The 12,943-nt window shown below is 39.5% G+C and overlaps 1 protein-coding gene across 5 annotated transcripts in view; it reads left to right on the forward strand.

Annotated features, from left to right (window-relative positions):
• CNST (consortin, connexin sorting protein) overlaps positions 1 to 12,943 on the forward strand; it is a 103,735-nt gene that overhangs the window by 37,777 nt on the left and 53,015 nt on the right. The window lies entirely within an intron of this gene.

The following is a 12,943-nucleotide window of genomic DNA, read 5'->3' on the forward strand; positions in this document are numbered from 1 at the left end:
GTGCACAAGCAGAAAAAAAAGTAGGTTAGTGGCTGCACAGTAGGGGGATGGGGTGACAGCTAAGGAATACAGGATTTCTTTTTGGAGTAATAAAACATTCCAAAATGTAATATGATGGTTAATACAACACAATATACTAAAGCCATTGAATTTTATATTATGAGAATTATATCTCTGTAAAGCCATTAAAAAAAGGCTGGGCACGGTGGCCTATAATCCCAACACTTTGGGAGGCTGAAGTGAGTGGATCACTCGAGGTCAGGAGTTTGAGACCAGCCTGGCCAACATGGTGAAACCCCATCTCTACTAAAAATATAAAAATTAGCCCAGCATAGTGGCATGTGCCTGTAATCCCAGCTACTGGAGAGGCTGAGGCAGGAGAATTGCTTGAACCCAGGAGGCAGAGGTTGCAGTGAGCCAAGATAGCGCCATTGCACTCCAGCCTGGGAGAAGAAGTGAGACTCTGTCTCGAAAAAAAAAAAAAAAAAAAAAAAAGCTGGATTTGGTGGTAGTTGGTTTGGTGATAGGAAGAAACGATATAGTTATTCGTCTCTGCAAAATTTAAAAATTGCTGGTGTAATGGAAATTGATGTAACAGTTTTCCATAAACTATAATAAAATACCGTTAAATGTGTTTCTCTGTGCCTTTCTTTTAACCTATTGAAAGTTCAGAGTTAACCCCTGGGCTTCTAATGCTTCCATTCTTACATGATTTCATGAATTGCAAAGAGAATCTCTGATATCAGTAGCTTCTGGAGAATTACAGAATATTAAGGGAGGCTTTCAAGGAAAAGTTCACTGGTTTGCTTTGGCAGTTAGGCTCTCCCCCTTCTCCCACAAATAGATACAATTTTTGTTTTGCATTTAAATACATGCCTTTATATTTGTTAGAGAAACAAAATATGTTTATTTTCAGACATTAAGAAAATCATATACATCTAAGAAAATCATGTGAGGTCATGTAAATTTTGAGAATTTTTTTTATTATAGAGAACCAAGGAATATTTTATATTTGATAGTTTATAAATTCATTGTGCTTGAAATGAATGGGGAAAATACGGTAAACTTTCGCCATTTTGATGTTAGCAAAGGCAGTGTACTTCCAGTGGATAAACAATGTATTTAATTGGATTTGAAACATTGGTGCTTGAGTTGTTTGTGGATCTGAATAAGTAGTTTTAAGAATTTGGCCAGGCATGGTGGCTTACACCTGTAATCCCAGCATTTTGGGAGGCCGAAGCAAGAGAGTCTCTTGAGGCTGTGAGTTAAAGAACAGCCTGGACAACATAGAGAACCTGTCTCTACAAAAAAAAATTGTTTTTTAATTAGGTGGGCATGGTCACATGTACCTGAGGTCCCAAGTACTCAAGAGGCTGAGGTAGGAGGATCATCACTAGACCCCAAGAGTTTGAGGTGCAACAAAGACCCTGTCTTAAATTTAATTTTTAAAAAATGTTTAAGAATTAGCATGGCCAGGCGCGGTGGCTCACGCCTGTAATCCCAGCACTTTGGGAGGCCAAGGCGGGTGAATCACGAGGTCAAGAGATCGAGACCGTCCTGGCCAACATGGTGAAGCCCCGTCTCTACTAAAAATACAAAAAAATTAGCTGAGCGTGGTGGCGCGTGCCTGTAGTCCCAGCTACTCGGGAGGCTGAGGCAGGAGAATTGCTTGAACCCGGGAGGCAGAGGTTGCAGTGAGCCGAGGTCGTGCTACTGCACTCCAGCCTGGCACCTGGTGATGGAGTGAGACTCTATCTAAAAAAAAAAAAGAAATTGGCATGACAAATTGCCTGCTTGGGCAAATCTCTTACATATTTTTAGTTTTTAATAAAATGCATTGAAGTGTGGAATGTCTAATCAAACTTCTGAAAGGAAAAATAGAGAATCCAATCATTGTTGGTAATTGACGTGTTGTACATAATTTAGATTCTAAATCCCGGAAATATTTATGTGTACTAATTGTGCCTTGAATATGAATTGAAAGCCTAGAGCAAGCTCTAGAAACTGGTGAAACTTGGCCAGGCGCGGTGGCTCATGCCTGTAATCCCAGCACTTTGGGAGGCCGAGGCGGGTGGATCATGAGGTCAGGAGTTCAAGACCAGCCTGATTAAAATGGCGAAAACCCATCTCTACTAAAAATACAAAAAAGGTTGGGCACGGTGGCTCACGCCTGTAATCCCAGCACTTTGGGAGGCCTAGGTGGGCAGATCACAAGGTCAGGAGTTCAAGACCAGCCTGGCCAACATGGCGAAACCCCGTCTCTACTAAAAATACAACAATTAGCCAGACAAGGTGGTAGGCACCTGTAATCCCAGCCACTCAGGAGGCTGAGGCAGGAGAATCGCTGGAACCTGGGAGGCGGACGTTGCCGTGATCCGAGATTGCACCATTGCACTCCAGCCTGGGTGACAGAGCAAGACTCTGTCTCAAAAAAATAAAAAGAATAAAAAAAATACAATAAAGTTAGCCAGGCAGGTGGCGGGCACCTGTGGTTCTAGCTACTTGGGAGGCTGAGGTAGGAGAATCGATTGAACCCAGGAGGCGGAGGTTGTAGTGAACTGAGATTGCACCGCTACATTCCAGCCTGGGTGGTAGGGAGACTCTGTCTCAAAAAAAAAAAAAAAGAGAAAAGAAAACGGTAAAACTTGAGGGAATAACTGTAAATGTTGTGATAAACGGTATAAACCCACGGGTTACCTGCTTTTACAACCTAAGCATCACGGGAGAGGGAGACATGGGCCTGAAACAGCCTAAGGGAGCTTTCATTGGCAGGCATTTGTAAAATTCCATTTGAGTTTCATGAAGTTCATTTTAAGACTGCCACCTAAAGTCCAGTGGCTGTTCTTGTCTTCCTATCCCTGTATTGACATTAAAACCACTTATCCAACACTCAAGTTTGAGAGTAGTGCTGCCACTTTGTGTGCCTAGTAAATTTTGGCTGTACTTTATATGTTACCTTGTTTAATCCTTTGCCATTAGTTTATGAGAAGTTTATGAGAAAACGGGTTGAGAGAGTCAGGTCACTTACCTTAGGTTAACAGGGTGGGAGGACTCCAGCCTAAGCTCTTAACCACAGCCCTGCATCACTCCCTCTGAAGTCAGAGGACGAAGCCAGAGGGTATGGGAGGGGAATGGAGCAAATGGTAATTATGTCATAATTACATAATACATTCTTTTGGCCTGAGGTCAGATCAGAAGGAAGTTGATTAATTTTCAGATTTATTTCAGTCATAATACTAGTTTCTAGTGTTGAGGAAAATGAAAGGATGTTTCCTTTTTGCTACTTCAATATGGTTAGCCAATGACTGAAGATATTTAAAAGGTGACCACTGCTGGGATGCGGTGGCTCACGCCTGTAATCCCAGCACGTTGGGAGGCCGAGGCTGGCGGATCACCTGAGGCCAGGAGTTTGAGACCAGCCTGGCCAACATGGTGAAACCTGTCTCTACCAATACAAAAAAATTATCTGGGCATAGTGGCAGGCGCTTGTAATCCCAGCTACTTGGGAGGCTGAAGCAGGAGAATCACTGAACCCTGCGGGGAGGGAGCTGTAGTGAGCTGAGATCATGCCATTGCACTCCAGCCAGGGCAACAAGAGTGAAATTCCATCTCAAAAAAAAAAAAAAAAAAAAAAATGGTGAGCACTCTTTTTTCCATTTTCATGGCATTGATCAGAAACTTACAGGATGAAATATGTCAGAAAAATGGAGCAGGGCACAGATTCTCTTATAGGAGCTATGTAAACCATGTATTAAAATTTATTTCTGATCTGCCTTCCAAAATTATGGCCAAGATATGTATCAGCATTAATGGGTAAGGCGGTTTGAGGAATTTGGTTATGCAGTGACTCAGAGTCATAAAATCACAGAACTGAAGGCATTTTTTTGTATACATACATTTGCCATTTTAACTATTTCACTGTACAGTTGAGTGGCATCAATTACATTCATAATGTTGTACAACCATCACTTGTATCTATTTCTAATTGTCTCCCCAAACAGAATCTCTGTGCCCATTAAACGTTCTTTTTTATAATTTCTGTCTCTTCGTTGTTATTGTCATTTTTTCCCTACATTGTCTTCCTGATTTCCTTTAGTTCTTCATCTCTGGTTTCTTTTAAGACAGTTGATTTAAATTCTTTGCCCAGGAAATTCAATGTCTAGACTTCTTCCGGGATGTTTTCTGTCATTTTACTACTTTCCTCTGAATGGGTCACGTTACTGCTTTTTTGGTATGCTTGGTGATTTCTTGGTGTTGAAAACTGGACATTTGTGTGTTAGAATGCGGTAACTCTGGAAGTCGGGGTTTCCCCTTTGCTCAGGGTTGGCTGTTCTCGATTGCTGAAACCTTAGCCTGTGTTTCTTTTCCAGTCTTTCAGATTGGCTCCGTGCTCAGGTACTCCTTTAACACTTAGCTGGGTCATGTATAATTCTGCCCCAGCCTTCACTTCTGCTTGCACTGAGTTTATAGATCGTCCAATGGTGAAAGCTCAGGGTCCTCTCAGGCCTTTTCTAAGCATGTGTCATGTCCTGAGCTGTCGCGTGTAGCTTTCTGAATTCTACAGTACACACAAATATTTTTGAATGCCCTGATTTCCCAAGGAAGCGATCTTCCTGGCTTTTTCCCCTGGCTTTAGATTGTCTAGTTTATGTCTCAGCCGTAATTTTTTTGCCCCCAGTTGGCTGTGGGGTTTTGATCACCTGACAGTGTCTTCCAGCAACACTTGCTGCTTTTCTGCTCTGAACGTGTTCTGAGTTTTGCAGCAGAGAGGCAAGTGCCTTGTTTCAGTCTTTTAGACCCAGACAGATAAGAACAAACACAATGATTTTCAAGTAAGATCTGCTCTGCTCCCTTCAAAAGCAACTACTGGGGTTCCACTCTGGGAACCCGGGCTGCTGTCTTCAAGGATGCTGTCGAGCTGGGGAAAGGGGTGAGGCAAGGGCAGGTAAAAACACCCCAAAGCTTTGCTGCTCTTTTGACAGCGCCTTTCTCTTGATTCAGCGGTCACTTTCTTGTTCAGGTTTATGTTTGTTTTCTAGAGTTCCAAGAATGTTACTTCTTACAGTTCTAGGTGATGTTGTTGTTTTTAATATTTCTGTGAAGGCCTCAGAGTTTGAAACTGTCTGTTCTGCCATTTTGCTTATGACACTCAAGGCCTTTTCATTTTAGGGTTTCCAGTAGCAATAACTATACCCAGAGGGATGGAATTAGATCACACTGCTCTGAAAGAGTACTACTAGTTCATATTTTTTTACAAAAGCCTATTTTAGATAAGGATGTCATTGATTTAGAAACTCAAACCAATTAGTCTTTGGGAAGTAATATTATCTCTGTTTTAGAGACGGAAGAAAAACAGAACAGATATTGAAGTCTCAAGACAGTGGTTGAGATAGAGTTAAAATAATAGAGCTCTAGGAAAACAGTTCAACATAGAATTACCATTTAATCTAGCCATTAATTTCTAGGTACGTACCAAAGGAATAGAGAACAAGAACCCAAGCAGACACTTGTACACTAAGGTTCACAGCAGCTTATTCACAATAGCAAAAAGTAGAAACAATCCACATGTCCATCAACTGAGGAATGATAAACAAGCTGTAGTGTATACATCTAATGAGATGTTCATGATGAATGATAAACAAGCTGTAGTGTATACATCTAATGAATGTTCAGATTCAGAAAGGAATGACGATCTGATAAATGCTGCAGATGGATGGGTGGATGCCACAGCACAGATGAACCTTGAAGACACTATGCTAAGTGAAAGAAACCAGACACAAAAGGACAAATAGTGTATGATTCCACCTATATGAGGTACATAGAATAGGCAAATTCATAGAGACAGAAAGTAGAATAGAGGTTTCTAGAGCTGGAGCGAAGGAGAATGAAGAATTAGTGTTTTATGGGCACTGAGTTTCTGTTTGGTATGTTGAAAAGTTTTGGAAATGGATAGTGGTGATGATTGAACAACATTGTGAATGTATTTAATGCCACTGAATCATATACCTTAAAATGTTTAAAATGTTAAATTTTGTATTATGTTTAAAAAAAAATAGCCCCCAAATCATAACAGGTCAGACACAGTGGTTTGAGCCAATAATCCTAGCACTTTGGGAGGCCAAGGTGGGCAGATTGCTTAAGCCCAGGAATTTGAGAACAGCGTGGGTAACATGGTGAAACCCCATGTCTACAAAAAAATGCATGCAAAAATACAAAAATTAGCCAGGCGGTGTACCCTTTTTCTCCCAGCTACTTAGAGGCTGAGGTGGGAGGATCACTTGAACTGGGGAGGTCGAGGCTGCAGTGAGCCATGATTGCACCACTGCACTCCAGTCTGGGTGACAGAGCGAGACCCCGTCTCGAAAAAAAGAAAAAAAAAAAAAATATATATATATATGCCAAACTCAGTGTAGGGGCATACAAAGCTTAACTTTGTATTTTGCTGAGTTTTAAAACATAGTTCTTGAGCATTTATTGAGTATTTACTATATGCCAGCCACTGTGGTACTTGCTTTATGTGGATCAACACATTTACTCCTCACCACAACCTTATTAAGCATAATACAGTTAGCACCAATTTATAGATGAGGGATCTGAAGCACAGAGAGTTTAAGTAACTTGCCCAATATCATTGCTAAAATGTGTATCACTGGGATAAAGTACATCCCAGAACTTCATCCCAGATAATCTGACTTCAGACTTAGTGTCTAATTGATAAACTAACTATCTCACTTTTGCTGAATTTTAAAAGTGTGCTTAAAGCAATACATGACTTTCCACAATTTTCCACAGAACAATTATTGCACATTCCTTTCCTCTGGGTGTGTTGATGGCTGTGATTCCTGCCTGCCAGCCTCAGCAAGACAAAACATGGTCAGAGAAAAGTGGATGGTTCACTCTTAAGGGAAGTGGTAGATTTGGGTTTGCTTCAGTAATTGTCTCTCGATAATACTATAACCTTCTCTGAGATTTTTAATTTGATCTAGTTTCATTGCAGTGAAAGGAAGCTTTAACATTTAGACCAAAGAAAATATTTTTCTAAAAGCAGTGAATGTAGTTTTGAATGATAGGGTACTTGTACTGTGAATAGTAGTATACAATATTTGAACTGTATAAGGCCTTTACTTATTATTATTATTATTATTATTTATTTATTTATTTTTTGAGAAGGAGTCTGGCTTTGTTACCCAGGCTGAAGTGCAGTGGTGTGATCTTGGCTCACTGCAACCTCCGCCTCCCAGGTTCAAGCAATTCTCCTGCCTCAGCCTCCTAGGTTCAAGCAATTCTGCCTCAGCCTCCTAAGTAGCTGGAACTACAGGTGTGCACCACCACACCCAGTGAATTTTTTGTATTTTTAGTAGAGACTCTTTTCACCATATTGGCCAGGCTGGTCTTGAACTCCTGACCTCCCAAAGTGCTGGGCTTACAGGCATCAGCCACTGCACCCAGCCTGTATGAAGCTTTTAACTAACCCTTCCCCATCCTCAGACATGCCTTTCGGCTTAGTTTATGTTATCAGTATCACTACAGTTTGAATATCCCTTATCCAAAATGCTTGAGATTGGAAGTGTTTCAGATTTCAGATTTTCTTTTTTTGGATTTTGGAATATTTGCCTATATATGATGAGATATCTCAAGAATGGGACCCAAGTCTAAAGACAACTTTATGTTTCATGTACCCACCCTGTATACAGAAACTGAAGATCATTTCATACAGTGCTTTAAAATAGGTTTGTACATGAAATAAAACTTTGACTTCAACCTCTCACATGAAGTTAGTTATAGAATTTTCTCCTCGTGGCATCATGTCAGCATTAGAAAAGTTTCAGGTTTTGGAGCATTTTGGATTTCAGAATTTCAGATGAAGGATGCTTAACCTACATCATCATAAATGCAATAATTGCCACTCTTCATCTAGGCCTTGCTGCTTTCTCTGTGACATCTTTCCATTCCCCATTTTGACTGCAGTAACTTTTGATTCTGTTAATTACCAACTAGAGTACCAGCTGTGAGATTTTGTACTTAAACATCCGATCACATCCTTTTCCCTATCATGCAGAGAAGTGGTTATATCCCTTAGTTACCTTCATAGGTGGCAGATCAATGCTAGATTATTAAAAGGAACATGAATGTCAGAGTATATTCCTAGTGTTTTAAGGTAAAATTCATTAAAGGATACTACCATATTGTTTCGCAAAATGCCTCTTGACCACTATCAGAGATAGATTCTAAGCTAACTGGAGCAGTTGTATATTAGAACTGACACAGAATCCAGGTGGTATGAAAAATAGAATAAAATTTCTCATCAAGGTAATTTCCTCAATCTTTGGCCCATGGCTATTACAAATAATTTTTAAAAAGAAATAAAATCTCTTCACAGCTGCTCATGAGGCTGAGGCAGGAAGATCATTTGAGTCCATGAGTTCAAATCCAGTCTGGGGAACATAATGAAACCCCATCCCTGAAAACCTCAGTAGGTACATGTGAACTGTCATCTCCATTTTAGAGCTTAATGAAGTTGATAGATCTTAAATTAGGTCTCAAGAATGTGCCTGCTACTGTCTTTAAATACTTGTAAAATAGCATCACTGAGTTGTTTAATGGGTAGTTTTAACTATAAGTCACTTGGCTTTCACAGATGACAATAGCAAATATAATTTTTTGTTCTTGTCTAGCTGTATGGATTTGTATGTGGCAACAGAAAGCTTCATTTATATCGAGTGAGATTTTATAAGGTATTGAGAAATTATACAGGGCAGTATGTTTTGATTTGGTTTTTCTCCTTAACTATAAATGTATCTTGAAAACTTTTTATGAATTAGAAGGAATTTTAGGTCGGACATGCTGGCTGGTGCCTATAATCCCAGTACTTTGGGAGGCCAAGGCGGGAGGATCACTTGAGGCCAGAAGTTCAAGACAAGCCTGGGCAACATAGCAAGACACCCCTCTTCCCCAAGAAAATTTAAAAATCATCCGGGCATGGTGTTGTGTGCCTATGGTTCCAGCTTCTCAGGAGGCTGAAGTGGGAGGACTGCTTGAGCCTGGGAGGTTGAAGCTGCAGTGAGTCATGATTATGCCACTGCACTCCAGCTTGAGCAACAAAATGAGACATACTTTTTTCAAGCAAAACTTTGTAAGACTCATGTGACATAGAATGTAATAACACAAAATTTTTTTTTTTAATTCACATGGAAAAATAAAATTTCCATGTTGCATCATGAATGCTTTATTAATATCATTTAAAAATCTTAGTATAGGCCGGGCACGGTGGCTCACGCCTGTAATCCCAGCACTTTGGGAGGCCGAGACGGGTGGATCACGAGGTCAAGAGATCGAGACCATCCTGGTCAACATGGTGAAACCCTGTCTCTACTAAAAATACAAATATTAACTGGGCATGGTGGCGCGTGCCTGTAGTCCCAGCTACTCGGGAGGCTGAGGCAGGAGAATTGCTTGAACCCAGGAGACGGAGGTTGCGGTGAGCCGAGATTGCGCCATTGCACTCCAGCCTGGGTAACAAGAGTGAAACTCTGTCTCAAAAAAAAAAAAAAATCTTAGTATATTATAAAGATACACGATTCACGATTGTCAACTCACAACACGTCAGTCTAAGTACTCTTGATTATGCTAATGTTTATTTTCTTTATTGTTTTTGTTAAATATAAGCTCATAGAATATTATCCCATACTAAAAAGAAATGAACTAGCAAGCATTAAAAGACATAGAGGAAAATCTAATGCATGTTATTAAGTGAAATAAGGCAATCTGAAAAGACTACATACTGTATGATAAAGTGTGAAAAGATATATACAAGCTCAATCATGTTCAGACCCACCGTAGTGGTGAATAATAACCTAAGCAATTTAATACTCCAATCTAGTTCTTGTAATTCCTATTATTCACTATGACATGAGAAGTATAAACTTTATTAGCTTTAACTACCCTTTTCTCTGAATGTTTATCTTCAAATAAAATTGGACTGTCTCAGAACTGCTTTACCAATCTTGTGACCTTTTTCATTCAAGTGACAGTAAAGCTATTTTTCAGGTCTCAGCCTTAAGAGGACACCTGCTTTTTGCATGCACTGTCTCATTTAATCCTCACATTAATATTATCGGGTAGAGGTTAGAGGCCCCATGTTAAAGAGTAAAAGAACAGAGGATCAAAAAGATTGAGTAACTTGCCAAAAGTGCAGCTAATAAGTAGTTGAAGTGTGCTGGGAACTAAGGGCTGCCTTAATATCCACGACATTCTTCCGGCTCTGGCAACAGTTTTCTAATATGAGTTCTTTACCCCATAAATGTTGTGAAACTAAGAACATGGTATTTTAAGTGGCTTAAAATTTCATGTAATCAGAGTATGGCTAAATGTTACTTTCTTATTTTATATGTGCCTAAAGTAAAGTATACCCTTGGTCATTTCATAACATGTATAACAACTGATACGATTAAGCCACAGTAGAATTGTATTCTAAAAGCTCGGCAAAGCTGGAAACAAAAGCCTCCTCTTTGGTAGGGAGTATTGCAGCACTCTTCTTGCGAGGACATTCACTTTCCTGCCTGAAAAGCAAATGCACCACTGTTTATGTAGTCTACAATCTAGGCAAGAGAGGAACAGTGGTTTTCAAAATATATCGAGAAAGGAACTAGAAGATACTTGTATGAGGTGGGCAACGGTACCTTCCATTTTCATAAATAATTGCTCAAGCTTCTTCACAGTGATGGTCTGCATTTCTTATATAGCAAAATCTCCGGAGATTTGGAATGTTTTCAATGGTCAGAAGTAGGAGGCATGGACCTGAGAACTTCTCTAGCCAGTCTCTTCATTTTAGATGAGGAAACGATACAGCTCAGAGAGTAAAATGTCTAATCCAAGGAAACAATGTAGCTCAGAGTAAAATGTCCAATCCAAAGTCTCTTGGAAAAATAATAGCAGAACTGAAGTCTCTTGCTCCCTTTCCAGTGCTCTCTAATTTTATGTTACTCTCTCCCAGCAAGGAATGTTATCTCGAGGTAAGATGGTTTTGTATAATGGTTATCTCTGAAGCTCATGTTGTTTAAGGCCTCACAGATAATCCTTTTGTAGTATGAGTCTTGCAAGTTTTGCTAATGTCTTTGATGATCTAGTGTCACTCATCTGCGCCTAGGTCATATTTTCCTTCCCCTCCCTACACGGTGACTAAAGTACCCACATTCTTTCTAATTGCCCATTAGACCCCTGCTGCTCTTGGAATCCTTAGACTTCTGTGGGCTTTTGGAACTTCTGCTGTTGTGTTTTATGAATAATAGTCCCCTTTCTGTTGAAATTTTTCTGGTTACATCATTTTATTTACCAATGTATTGCTTTTTAACAAATTGTACGTATCAGTAACATTGAATATTAAAGTAAGTGATAAAATGGATCAAGCAGGAAACGTGACCATTACAAATCTATGCTGACTAAATAACTGAGATAATCACAATGCAGGATGCCATTTTCATTATTCAGGACCCTTTCTTGACCTCCTTTAGGAAAGGGAGTCATCAATTCTGTTCTTTTTCCTTACCTTTACTTTAAAAGTCCATCCTTCTTTGGCAATAATCCTCAAGGGTTTTATTTAACTCCCTTTTACTACAAAGGAGCATTACCGAATCTCATCTGTTTTTCACAAAGAAGCATGGAATCATACCTTGATAACTATATGGGAATAATATAACCAACAAAAGAATAGAATTTGGGAAGCTGACCTTACCACAGTCTGTATGAGATGAAATGTCTTAAGCATAGTAGTGTGGCCGAAGAAAAGGGAAAGAAAACACTGATTCTCTTAGTTTCTTGTAGTTCTCCATGGAAAACTCCTTTACCCACATTGGGACCCTTTTGATCTTGCTACTATTGTGGTTAGAAAATTAGAAAGCAGAAGAATCACGTATGTTTTTAGAAATGCCCTAAAAAATGGCAGGCCATCACTGGGCCTTATACTTCTAATGGCCAAAATGTACAGTGACATAAAAGGTCTACAAGAGAATTCTCTAAAATACAGGTAATCACTGTAGGTGATTGTTTTTCAAGAAGCACAACAGTTGGAGTTTTAGGGCTAAAGACGCCATGCTGGATATAATTGGAATACCGTGGTACATAAATTAACCCCTGTACTGCCATAGTTGATCTGAAATAAAAGGTGAGATCTTATACAAATTACTATATTGCAGTGTAGTATACCAGGTTCAGAGGAAAGTAACTTGACTTCAAGCTCATGTTATAGGGAAGGATGTGGATTTTATTAGATTAGAACATAAATGGGCTTAAATGGGAGGAAAATATTTTACCTGCTAGGATCTGTAATTGCTTAGAAAGATAGGGAGTATTTTACTCTGCGAGATAAAGAATGGACCAATGTGGCCAGGGCAGTGGATTTCACATTGAAATCAAAAGATTGGAACTGGAAGGCAGTAGAAGGCAGGGTTCTGGGCACACTCTAGAGGGAGGACAGCTTCAGTCGTGGTGCATACACACAATATTACTGAGGAAGAAAGATCCTTTCTGAGGCAAACTAGCGAAGGGTATGCATACAGGCAGATAGTCTGTTAAATTTGAACATGAAAATTAGAACTGATACTGAGATTTTAGTGAAGGGTGAAGTTATAATTTATAACAATGTTTACAATTGGTGTATTTCAGTAGCTGTTAGTTAAGCATTTATTTGTGATTTTTGAGACGTTTGTGTTACTTCTTTTTATTAAGAAAAACATTTCACTAGCCATTAGCCCTGGCATCTGACTGTCCTGGCATCTAGAAGTATTTCTGATGTTATCAGACAGAGTTTAATCGGAAAGGCTCAGCCTCTTCAGTCGCTTCATATGATTCACACATTTGTCTTCCTGTTCAGGTCTGTTTTAGTTTGGGCAAGCCAGGGCATCAAACTGTTTGTAATTGTTTTAATATGTTACACCATGATGGGAGT

The sequence above is a fragment of the Aotus nancymaae genome, unplaced genomic scaffold (assembly GCF_030222135.1).
Source record: "Aotus nancymaae isolate 86718 unplaced genomic scaffold, 86718_ANA_hifiasm-v0.15.2.pri h1tg000032l_0, whole genome shotgun sequence".
In the NCBI taxonomy this organism is placed as follows: domain Eukaryota; kingdom Metazoa; phylum Chordata; class Mammalia; order Primates; family Aotidae; genus Aotus; species Aotus nancymaae.